The sequence below is a fragment of the Cetorhinus maximus genome, chromosome 29 (assembly GCF_964194155.1).
Source record: "Cetorhinus maximus chromosome 29, sCetMax3.hap1.1, whole genome shotgun sequence".
Taxonomy (NCBI): Eukaryota; Metazoa; Chordata; class Chondrichthyes; order Lamniformes; family Cetorhinidae; genus Cetorhinus; species Cetorhinus maximus.
The window spans coordinates 25,461,661-25,474,392 of record NC_135907.1 but is presented as its reverse complement, the minus strand read 5'-3'; the positions used below and the strand labels follow the sequence as shown (position 1 = coordinate 25,474,392).

The following is a 12,732-nucleotide window of genomic DNA, read 5'->3' as shown; positions in this document are numbered from 1 at the left end:
GGCTCTGTCGCTGCTGGTTCTTCCTGTAGATTCTGAGATTGTTCTGGAATCGGGTATGTTCCTCGACATCTCTTCATTGTACAGCGGGGACGATGAGGAGGAGATGCCTCCTGTTTCTCCTGAGGAGGAGATTCCTCCTGTTTCTCCTGAGGAGGAGATTCCTCCTGTTTCTTTTGAGTTATCAACAGTCACAGATTGCAACTCTTTTGAGTACAATCACAGTTCTTGGTTTCCAGGAGTGGGACATGAACCCACAACCTTCTGATTCAAAGGCAAGGGTGCTATGGACTGAGCCACAGCTGACACCTCCTGTTTCTCCTGAGGAGGAGATTCCTCCTGTTTCTCCTGAGGAGGAGATGCCTCCTGTTTCTCCTGACTGTGCCCTCTGTGCTGCCAACCAGGTAGGAGTGAAGTTGATCCTCATCCTTTCTAATGATGGTACCTTCTCTCTTGAGGTCTTTAATCCAGACCTTGTCACCTTACTGTAGTTGTGGAAGTGTCTGGTGCATTACCGTCTGTTGTAATAGAGATTGTAATACAGGATAAAAGAGCGCAAGGAGAGCGGCGGAGACACAGGATAAAAGTGAAAAAGCAACGTCACAGGAAAGCTGTGACCTGATTGGTTGGTAGGAAATCTGCACCAGATTTGAAAACAAAACACTGCAAAGCTAATTAATAAACTAATTATCTAAGTGGAGATGGCTGGGCAGGTGATGTGCTGTAGCTGTTTGATGTGGGAGCTGGCAGATCCCATTACGAGCCACAGTGACCACATCTGCAGCAAGTGTTGGTTGCTGGAGGAACTCCGGCTCAGAATTGATGAGCTGGAGTCTGAGCTCCGGACACTGCGGCACATCCGGGAGGGGGAGAGTTACCTGGACGCTTTGTTTCAGGAGGCGGTCACACCCGGTAGATTAAGTACCTCAAGTTCGGTCAGTGGTTAGGGTCAGCAGGGTGTGACTGCAAGTGAGGCAGGTAGAGGGATCCTGTGTTCAGGAACAGAGGAGCCTCAGCTCTTGAACTTGTCCAACAGGTACAAGGTACTTGCTCCCTGTGTGGATGAGGAACAGGGCTGTAGGGAGGATGAGCCAGCCGACCACGGCACCGTGGCACAGGAGGCCATTCAAGAGGGGGGAGCAAAAAGACAAGTGGTAGTTGTAGGGGATTCTATAATTAGGGGAATTGATAGCTTCCTTTGTAAGCAGGATCGAGAGTCCCACGTGGTATGTTGCCTGCCTGGTGCCAGGGTGAGGGACATCTCTGACCGGCTTGAAAGGATATTGGAGAGGGAGGGGGAGGATCCAGTTGTTGTGGTCCACGTTAGGACAAATAACATAGGTAAGACTAGGAAAGAGGACCTGTTTGGGGATTATCAGGAACTAGGACCTAAATTCAAGAACAGGTCCTCAATGGTTATAATCTCCGGATTACTACCCGAGCCACATGCAAATTGGCATAGGGACGCGAGAATAAAGGAAGTAAACACGTGGCTAAAGGAGTGGTGCAGGAAAGAGGGGTTCCATTTCGTGGGGCACTGGCATCAGTATTGGAACAGGAGGGATCTGTACCGTTGGGACGGTCTCCACCTGAACCTGATCTGGAACCAATGTTCTAGCGAAAAGGGTAAATAGGGTGGTCAACAGGACTTTAAACTAGAAAGTGGGGGGGGGAGGAAAGGGTAAAACTCCAAGAAGCATGACTAATGGAAAACAAAGCAACAAGTTAGCGTGTGGGGGGGTGGATTCAACTTTATGGAAAATTATGAAAAAACTGAAAAGAAAGGAGAGCCCAGGAGAGGCTATTAAAGTCCCCAGAACACAAAATAGGACAGAGTGTTTGGAAAGGGCTAGGAGTCTAACTTCAAGCACATCAGATAAAGGGACGACAATGAGAAAGGGGACAGGAAATACAGGACTGAAGGTGTTGTATCTGAATGCACGCAGTATACGAAATAAGGTAAATGAGCTTATGGTGCAGATTGAAATTGGCAGGTATGATGTGGACATCACGGAGACATGGCTGCAAGGGGATCAGGACTGGGAGCTAAATATCCAAGGATATACATCCTATTGAAAGGATAGGCAGGTTGGCAGAGGGGGTGGGGTTGCTTTGTTAATAAGAAATGAAATTAAATCGATAGCAAGAAACGACATAGGGTCAGATGATGTAGAATCTGTGTGGGTAGAGTTGAGGAACCGCAAAGGTAAAAAAAAACCATAATGGGAGTTATGTACAGGCCTCCGAACAGTAGTCAGGATGTGGGGCACAAGATACACCAGGAGATAGAAAAGGCGTATAAGAAAGGCAAGGTTACAGTGATCATGGGGGATTTCAATATGCAGGTAGACTGGGAAAATCAGGTTGGTAGTGGATCCCAAGAAAAGGAATTTGTGGAATGTCTACGAGATGGCTTTTTGGAGCAGCTTGTGGTGGAGCCCACTAGGGAACAGGCAATTCTAGATTTAGTGATGTGTAATGAGGCAGATTTGATAAAGGAGCTTAAGGTGAAGGAACCCTTAGGAGGAAGTGACCATAATATCAAAGAATTTACCCTACAATTTGAGAGGAAAAAGCTGGAATCAGATGTAACAGTATTACAGTTGAATAAAGGCAACTACAGAGGCATGAGGGAGGAGCTGGCCAGAATTGACTGGGAGATGAGCCTGGCAGGAAAGACAATGGAACAGCAATGGCAGGAGTTTCTGGGAGTAATTTGGGAGACACAGCAAAAATTCATCCCTAGGAAGAAGAAGCATACTAAAGGGAGGATGAGGCAACCATGGCTGACAAGGGAAGTCAGGGACAGCATAAAAGCTAAAGAGAAAGCATACAATGTGGCAAAGAGCAGTGAACCAGGGGATTGGGAAGCCTACAAAGACCAACAGAGGACAACTAAAAAAGAAATAAGGAGGGAGAAGATTAAATATGAGGGTAAACTAGCCAGTAATATAAAAGAAGATTGCAAGAGTTTTTTTAGATATATAAAGGGTAAGAGAAAGGCAAAAGTCGATATTGGGCCGCTGGAAAATGACGCTGGATAAGTAGTAGTGGGGGACAAAGAAATGGTGTAGGAACTGAATAGGTACTTTGCGTCAGTATTCACAGTAGAAGACACGAGTAACATCCCCAGAGTTCAAGAGAGTCGGGGGGCAGAGGTGAGTATGGTGACCATTATCAAGAAGAAGGTGCTAGGAAAACTGAAAGGTCTGAAGGTGGATAAATCACCTGGACCAGATGGATTACACCCCAGAGTTCTGAAGGAGATAGCTGAAGAGATAGTGGAGGCGTTAGTGGTGATCTTTCAGGAATCATTCGAGTTAGGGAGGGTCCCAGAGGACTGGAAAATCACTAATGTAACCCCCTTGTTTAAGAAGGGAGTGAGGCAGAAGACGGGAAATTACAGGCCGATTAGCCTGACCTCGGTCTTTGGTAAGATTTTAGAGTCCATTATTAAGGATGAGATTTCAGAATACTTGGAAGTGCATGGTAAAATCGGGTAAAGTCAGCATGGTTTCATCAAGGGGAGGTCATGCCTGACAAATCTGTTAGAATTCTTTGAGGAGGTAATGAGTAGGTTAGACAAAGGAGAGCCAATGGATGTTATCTACTTGGACTTCCAGAAGGCCTTTGACAAGGTGCCGCACAGGAGGCTGCTCAGTAAGATAAGAGCCCATGGTGTTAGAGGCAAGGTACTAGCATGGATGGAAGATTGGCTGTCTGGCAGGAGGCAGAGAGTGGGGATAAGGGGGTCCTTCTAAGGATGGCGGCCGGTTACTAGTGGAGTTCCGCAAGGGTCAGTGTTGGGACCACATCTTTTCACTTTATACATTAATGATCTAGATGAAGGAATTGAGGGAATCCTGGCTAAGTTTGCAAATGATACAAAGATAGGTGGAGGGACAGGTAGTATTGAGGAGGCAGGGAGGCTGCAGAAGGATTTAGACAGGTTAGGAGAATGGGCAAAGAAGTGGCAGATGGAATACAACGTGGGGAAGTGTGAGGTCACGCACTTTGGTAGGAAGAATAGAGGCATAGACTATTTTCTAAATGGGGAGAGAATTCAGAAATCTGGAGTGCAAAGGGACTTGGGAGTCCTAGTCCAGGATTCTCTTAAGGTTAACTTGCAGGTTGAGTAGGTAGTTAGAAAGGCAAATGCAATGTTGGCATTTATTTTGAGAGGACTAGAATATAAAATCAGGGATGTGCTGCTGAGGCTTTATAAGGCTCTGGTCAGACCACATTTAGAATACTGTGAGCAATTTTGGGCCCCGTATCTCAGGAAGGATGTTCTGGCCCTGGAGAGGGTCCAGAGGAGGTTCATGAGAATGATCCCAGGAATGAAAGGCTTAACATATGAGGAACGTTTGAGGACTCTGGGTCTATACTCGATGGAGTTTAGAAGGATATGGGGGGATCTGATTGAAACTTACAGAATACTGAAAGGCTTGGATAGAGTGGACGTGGGGAAGATGTTTCCATTAGTAGGAGAGACTAGGACCCGAGGGCACAGCCTCAGAGTAAAGGGAAGACCTTTTAGAACAGAGATGAGGAGAAACTTCTTTAGCCAGAGAGTGGTGAATCTATGGAATTCATTGCCACAGAAGGCTGTGGAGGCCAGGTCATTGAGTGTATTTAAGACGGAGATAGATAGGTTCTTGATTAGTAAGGGGATCAAAGGTTACGGGGAGAAGGCGGGAGAATGGGGTTGAGAAACTTATCAGCCATGATTGAATGGCGGAGCAGACTCGATGGGCTGAATGGCCTAATTTCTGCTCCTATGATCTTATGGTAGGTAGAAGCCTGCATGTAGGCCTGCTCTCTTGTTTGGATATCCTGCTAAACCTTGGTTACCAACCGTGAGATGAGATTTTTCGCCATGATTGGAAGTTTTGTGCGGAGTTTCCTGCCCATCAGGAGTTTGGCTGGGGACAAGCCGCATTGTAAAGGGGGCGACCTGTCTATGAACAGTGCTGTGGGGAAGTCCTTGTCTTTTTTTAATAGGAGGGCTTTCACTCTATGGACCCCTCTTTCAGCCTCCCCATTAGACTGTGGGGATCTCAGGGAGCCAGTGAGATGGTACAAGCTGGGTGAGGTGGCAAAGTGCACAAAGTGCTCATTGGAGAATTGTGGGCCGTTAACAGACATGATCTCGTCCAGGATGCTGTGGCTCATGACCATCTCTCTCAGTGCCTCGGTTACTGCCTCTGTGGTAGCGGTACACAGTTACTTCACCTCAGCCCTTCTGGAGGAGTAATCCACCACTATAAGGAACGATTTGCTGTTGAAGATGAACAGGTCAACACCCAGCCTCTCCCATGACCTGGTGGGGAATTGGGTGGGGATGAGGGGCTCTTTGGTCCTCTCTGTGCAATGCACACACCTGGCAATTTGCAATGGTGTCTTCATTCGCCTTGGAAACACCTGGGCACCAGACAGCAGACTGGGCCCGTGCCCTGCACTTGGTGATGCCCAGATGGCCCTGGTGTATTTTTTGAAGGATCTCTGGCCACAGGGAGACTGGGATGATCGGCCGCTCATCATTGACCAGGTGATCATCTATAATTGTAAAATGTTTTTGTTGTTTGAACACGGTTTTCATGGTCCCTCCGTTTGGTCTCTGCCAAGGCCATCCTTGTTGGCAGTGTCTACAGAGACCGGCACCCTCCTCATCGTGCATTTGTTCCTGGTGGATGTGTTGCAGTTTACTTGTGCTCACTGGTAGGCGTCTCCTTGACAATGGGGAATATGCTTCCAGCTGTTTGATGAGATTGATGTCCTGATTTGTCGGGAGGCCCACAGTGGCCATTGAAAGGGTGTCTGCTGTCTGGTTTTTACCTTGGACAAGGTCTCATAGGCAAACCTCATGGGCGTAGGTGGAGCCTCTGGATTTGGGAGGCATCTTTGCCAGCTCCTTCTCGTCCAGTAATGAGACTAGTGGTTTGTGGTCCAATTCGATTGTAACCTTGAGGCCGATGATATTGTCTATAAACTTCTCGCGCGCCCTCGTGCCTGTGAGGGCTTCCTACATATGTCGACGCCTTCCATCCAGTTGTTCCTGGAACAGGACCACTCCCAGGCCTGGGGGCAAAGTATCCGCTGCTGTGGTGGTGGGCAGGACTGGGCCATAGTGGGCCAGAATGTCCATGGACAGCAGCATCGCCTTGGTGCGAGTCCCAGCCAAATTCAGGAAAACCTTTGCCAGCTGCTTCACCTTCCCCAAGAATCGCTGGTGGCCTGAAATTGGGGAGGGGTTGGGAACTCACAGAGAGCCTTGGTTTTTTTTTTGGGGGGGGGGTGCGGGTTTGCCATGATGCCTTTATTGCTGACAATGTGGCCAAGGAATTGATTCGATGTCTGTGAAGACTCACATTTGTTGTTCAGTATTAACGCTGCTTCCCGCAGGCGCTCTGGGTCTCTCACCATGTCCATCCACTGCTGCACCGTGAATCCACACATTGTCCATGTGGCAAATGACGCCTGAAGGTCCTGCAAAATGGCCAACACCGTAAGTTGGAATATTTCCGGTGCTGACATGATTCCTAATGACAGGCGGTTAAAGCAGAACGTGCCAAAGTGAGGAATGAACATTCTCCGCAGCCCGAAATCTTCATCAAGGGGAAGTTTCCAAAAGCCGTTGTTTGCGTCTAACTTTGAAAACACTGTGCTCTTCGAGAGTTTAGTGGGGCTTTCATCCTGAGGACATGGGATGTGCTCCTCTGGCTACAGTTTTATTGAGCTGTCAGGTCACGCAGGTACAGATGGACCTGTTTGGTTTTGGGACTGGGACCCTCATGCAGTTGGTGGTGTGACCGGGGACATGACTCCCATGTTTGTCCATCTCATCCCAGCTGCTGCTTCATGAGTGGGTGGGGAATCTTCTGTGGCAGGAACAGGCACATGGGTTTTAGCATCCTCCCTCAGTGTGATCCTGTGTGTGGTTTTCAGTTGTCCTGGTCCTGTGAAGAATGGGACACATGGGAACACCACCACCAGGAAATTCCCCTCCAAGTCACTCACCATCCTGATTTGGAAATATATCGCCGTTCCTTCACTGTCGCTGGGTCAAAATCCTGGAACTCCCTCCCTAACAGCACTGTGGATGTACCTACACCACATGGACTTCAGTGGTTCAAGAAGGCAGCTCTCCACCACCTTCCCTATGGTAACTAGGGATGGGCAATAAATGCTGGCCCAGCCAGTGAAGTCCACATCCCAGGAATGAATAAACCAAACAACTTCAGGAACTCACACTTGACTTGGAGCCAGACCCTTACAGAAGATTGACGGGGTCAATCAGCAACAGGTTAAGTTCATCAGAGGCTTTGCTGTTTCGAAATGAACAGTCCCGGTTGTGGATCACAAAGAGGGTCTCACCAATTGTGTTATCCTTGTATCTCAGTGTCACCTGCAGGGGGCCTTTCATTGGGAGCTTTAACCCTCCTGCCCCTTATAGGGGTGTTGTGGGTGGCACCAGCTGCTGGGTCACCAGCCATGGCTCTTTGTACAAGACTGTTACGCTGGCTCCTGTGTCTAATTCAAAATGTATTCAGTGGCCATTGACTGAAATGTCCTCATTCCAAAATCAGAAAGCAAGATCTTTGTCTTCACCAAGAGACATGAGTGTGTGTCCCCTGGGCTTTGCAGTCTCAACCCTGTAGATAATCTTTGGGCATTTCAGAGTTTTTGTCTTTGCCATAGTGTCCAATCCTGTTGGGCTGAACTCGCAGGACATTGATCCCACCTGTGGGGGGTGCTTTGCTCCACAGAGTTGGCATGGTCCCTCTGCTGGACAGTTTGGGTATTGCTTTCTCCGGCCTCCAGTGTCTGTGCCTTTGTTGCTGAAGGAGTTGAACTGTGGGTTGGCCCCTGCACCGCCGTTTACTTTCTCCCCTTAAAACGGTTGTGTGCTGCTCACAGAGTTCTGACTGCTGAAGTATCCGGATTGCCTTTTCCAGGGTTAGATCTTCCTTTGCTTTCACGAGGTCAGAGAGCGTGTCATCCACTCTTCCTGCCATTATTCTGTCTCTGATGAGATCAGATTTTAAATCTCCACATTCACAACCTTCTGCCATCCTGTACAGATCATTGATGAATGATTCAACAGGTTCTCCTGTCTGCTGCACTCGCTTGTTAAATTTAGCTCGAGTATTTTATTGCTTCTTAGATTAAAATAAACATTGAATCAAATTTAGCAGATGATTCATTGATTCTCTGTCTTGCAATAACTTCACCTGCAATCGGGTCTGAATAAAGCAGCGTGTTAACCTGCTCAGCTTCGGACTTTTTGTGTAAACATGAAGCGATGTTGTATCTTAGGAATCTTTTCCTCCAAAGTCCCCAATTATGTAATTGATCTGGGCCTTGGATTAGTCCGAATTGATTTGGAAGTGTGAAATTCTGATCCATGGATACATTTTTAAAAGTGTCAGTTCTGCTTTAAGAGCTTTCTGAGTGCCAAGGCGGTGCTGCCCCCTAGCTGGAGGCAAAGGGATTTCCCGCGTTTGCCAGTTTTGGCAGGTTCTGCTCCAATGGCGATCGTGCTCAGTTAATGAAAAATTGTCAGCAGTTGCTGCCTGGATCAACCAACTGCAGAGTTTTCTAGCTCAGCATTTTACTTTAAAGTTGCAAATTTGTCGAATCCTGGCTTTTGCTTCCTCTCAGCTGAGTTTAGAAGTCGGCAATTCTCCTGGATTATATAATTTTATTATTTTTTTCCATTTCAGAGTGAGCTCAGACGCTACACGTTCAGGTGGCAACTCAGTGATCGGGTTTTAGTGATAGGTTTTTTTCAAACTCTGCAGAATTCCCAGCCTCTGACCTGCTCTTGTAGCCACAGTACACAGCCACAGCTAATCCAGTTCAGTTTCTGGTCAATGGTAACCCCCAGGGTGTTGATAGTGGGGGACTCAGCGATGGTAATGCCATTGAACATCAGGGGGCGATGGTTAGATTCTCTCTTGTTGGAGATGGCACTTGTGTGGCGCAAATGTTACCTGACACTTATCAGCCCAAGCCTGTATTTTTGGACACGGACTCCTTCAGTCTCTGAGGAGTTGTGAATGGTGCTGAACATTGTGCAATCATCAGCGAACATCCCCACTTCTGACCTTATGATGGGAGGAAGGTCATTGATGAAGCAGCTGAAGATGGTTGGGCCGAGGACACTACCCTGAGGAACTCGTGCTCTTGTTGTCAGCTGTCGGCCAGTATTGAATTATTACGATGAATGAATATTCTTGGTTATGTATGGGGGGATCTGGGGGCGCTGATTGAGAAATGGGTATTTTCTAATTCCATGTTTTAAGTTAAGAGTATTTCAACAATATTCTTCTGCTTAAAGTTTTCAATTAGGACACTGGTTACGACTTCCCTCCCATATTATGTTTGCTTGTGTGTCTGGGGGTAACTCTAGTTTCATGTGACACAGTTTTCTATTCAGATCCCTAACTCTGCTTGGATGGTTAATAATTCTAGTTACATCCACACTTTCACCAACACCAATGTTGTCCTTCTGCTAATTTTATATTTTCTCCATTTGAAGAACAAGTGAAAAGATTTACATTATTTTCATTAATTTGTGTTTCTTCTTTGATTCTTGTCCAAAACATCTGGAAGAGATATTGCACCTGAAATTTTTGTGTGTTTATATATCTTGCTTCAAGAGCCATTCTCACTGAAAGTTGCTGATGTAAAGTCTGTTTCACAATTGTGTCTAATTGGTCAAAACATCATGAAATAGTAATAGATAGCAGCAGACTAGAGGACATGCACAGACCGGTCAAATCTGACCCACGTCAGATACAACTTAACACGGAAAAGGATGGTCTTTGGGAGAAACAACATAGAAAGATAGTACAATCCAAATGGTCCTACTCTGGGGTGGTGAAATCAAGGGCAGAGGGACCAGAGTATGCATATCACAAATAGCTGAAGGTGATAGGGTAGATTGATAAGGCAGTTAAGAAAGAAGCATTTAAGATACTTGTTTTATAAATAAGGTTATTGAAAACAAAATTGAAGAAATCATGGTAAACCTTTCCAATTCCCTGCTTGAGCTCAGCTGGATTGTGTACAATTCTAGACAGCGCACATTAGGAAGGAAGAGAGTAAAGAGGTGATTTACCAGGATGATAACAGACACTGTATGAGAGGCGTCAGTTCTGTGGTGAGATTGGAGAAGCTGGAATTGTTCTCCTCAGAGTAGAGAAGGTTAAGTGGAGACCTAATAGAGGTGTTCAAAATGACGAGGGGTTTTGAAAGAGTGTAGAGAGAAATTGTTTCCTCTGGCAAGTAGGCAAGTAACCAGAAGTCATAGATTTAAAATAATTGGCAATAGAACTACAGAGAAAGCGGGGCGATTATTTTCGCACAGAGCTGTTCAGATCAGGAATGTATTGCATAAAAAGGTGGTGAAATCAGATCTCACAGGAACTTACAAAAGACAATTGGACATGTTATTTGAAGAGGACTAATTTGCAGAACTACTAAGAGAAGGTTGAGCTGTGGGATTGAATTGGACAGAGATCCAGCAGCCTGAACAACTGTATAATCTTCAGACTGAACAGCTGTATAATCTTCACACTGAACAGCTGTATAATCTTCACACTGAACAGCTGTATAATCTTCACACTGAACAGCTGTATAATCTTCACACTGAACAGCTGTATAATCTTCACACTGAACAGCTGTATAATCCTCACACTGAACAGCTGTATAATCTTCACACTGAACAGCTGTATAATCCTCACACTGAACAGCTGTATAATCTTAAAAAAGAGAAAGAAAAGCCCATCTTTTCCTGATGGTTTGTGTGATCTTAATAACACTTGGAATTTAAAGTAGCCACCAAACTACAAAACCTTCCCTCAGCGACAGCAATTAAACTTCTAACTGAATTCACCATTTGATTATTTAGAGAGTTCCCCAGAGTGAACACGCTTTCAGATTTTAAACAACAAGTGAGAATCAAACACAGATAAGGTTTGGTAGCTGAAAGTCACAACTATGTTCCAAATGCCAGGCTACTTGTGAACAATGAGAGGTCGTCTGGTGAGGATGCTCATGTCAGAATCGTCCACAAACTGCAAGGGGGTGGGTTTGTGGGTGTCCAGTTGCACCTTGGAGTAGAGCTTTGCTGAAGGTAAGCTCTTTACAGTCAGCAGCAGGATCTGGAGACATTTGGGAAGTCTATCTGTTAGCATTAAGCAGCAGCCAGAACATTCCCAACACCAGGAACCGGGAGCACAGCTGGATACACCAGAAAATCACCGGGAACAATCAGTAATGCCAGTTCTCACTTCTTTTGCATGATGACCCTGGGCCAGATGCTTTAGCAGATGCAGGTCCCGTTATATCTACCCTTCCAGGGAATCATTCTTCTGGGTTTGTAAAGAGAAAAGCCTCCCTTATGTCATCCACTCAATCCTACAAGTAACTGCCCATTTTAAAACTAGTGACAAATAACTACATACACGTTTTATATGTCCTGCACAAATGTACAGGACACTCTCCACATTCCATCTGCCAATCATTAACAGGGAGCGATCTTGATTTGTCTACACCTCTCTTACACTAGACATAGGGGAGAATTTTCCAGTCGATGAGTGGGGGCGGAGCCCACTCGCCGAGACATGAAATGATGCGCAGTGATGTTGGACAGACAATCCCGACATCACCACGCATGTTTTTCAGTTCAGCAGGTGTACAGTCGAGTTGGCTGTGCACCCGCCAAACTGTCAAAGGCCGATTAAGGCTTGTTTGAAACTAATTAAATCAATTAAATAAGCTGCCCGTCTAACCTTAAGGCTGACGGGGGGGGGCAAAGAGCCCCAGGCGGCCTTCGCATTTCTCATAGAACCTCATCCACGGGCGGGATGAGGCTTCATGAAGCGTTTATAAATTAAATAACCATTTTCAATTAATGTTCCTTGACATGTCCCAGCTCATGTGATACTGTCACATGAGGGGACATGTCTTAAAATATTTTCAATTCTTTATTTAAATGTTTGAACCTTAAACAAGTCTCCCTGAGGCCCGGACTCAGGGCATCTGCCCGCCCATGTAATACAGCAGCGCACCCCCGATCAGGGGCATCGATCAGGTTCACACTCGCTCCTGCCCACCCCAGCACAACACCCCCGACAGGGGGGAAATTCAGCCCATACAGTCATTAGGGCACAGAAGGAGGTCATTCAGCCCAGCGAGTCTATGCTGGTTCTCTGTAAACCCATCCAGTTAGTTCCATTCCCCCACTCTATCCCCATAGCCCTGCAAGTTTATGTCCTTTTGAAATCATTGATCTTCCCCACTTCAATCACCCTCCTGGGCAGCAAGTTCCAGGTCATTACCACCCACTGTGTAAAAAACGTTCTTCCTCATGCCCCCTCTACCACCTGCCCAAAACTTTACATCGGTCTCCCCTAGTCTTTGTACCATCAGCTGCTGAGGCGTTTTCTTTATCAATCTAATCCAAACCTGTCATCATTTTGTACACCTCTATCATATCTCCCTGCAATCTCCTTTGCTCCAAGGAGAACAGACAACCTAACATTGCAGCTAAAATCCCTCATCCCTGGAACCAATCTGGTAAATCCCCTCTGCACCCTGTCAAGCGCCCTCACATCCTTCCCAAAGTGTGGTGACCAGCATCTGGCATCATATTTGAGCAGGTTTGCAAATATGTAGTAAGTTCCTCCCAGATTGTGTGTGATATCTGTAAACAGGAGACCCAAA

General features: G+C 46.3%; 1 protein-coding gene across 2 annotated transcripts in view; it reads right to left on the bottom strand.

Annotated features, from left to right (window-relative positions):
* Nucleotides 1–12,732, bottom strand: part of LOC144669468 (uncharacterized) — a 44,369-nt gene that overhangs the window by 20,225 nt on the left and 11,412 nt on the right. The gene's annotated exons all lie outside the window — the stretch shown is intronic.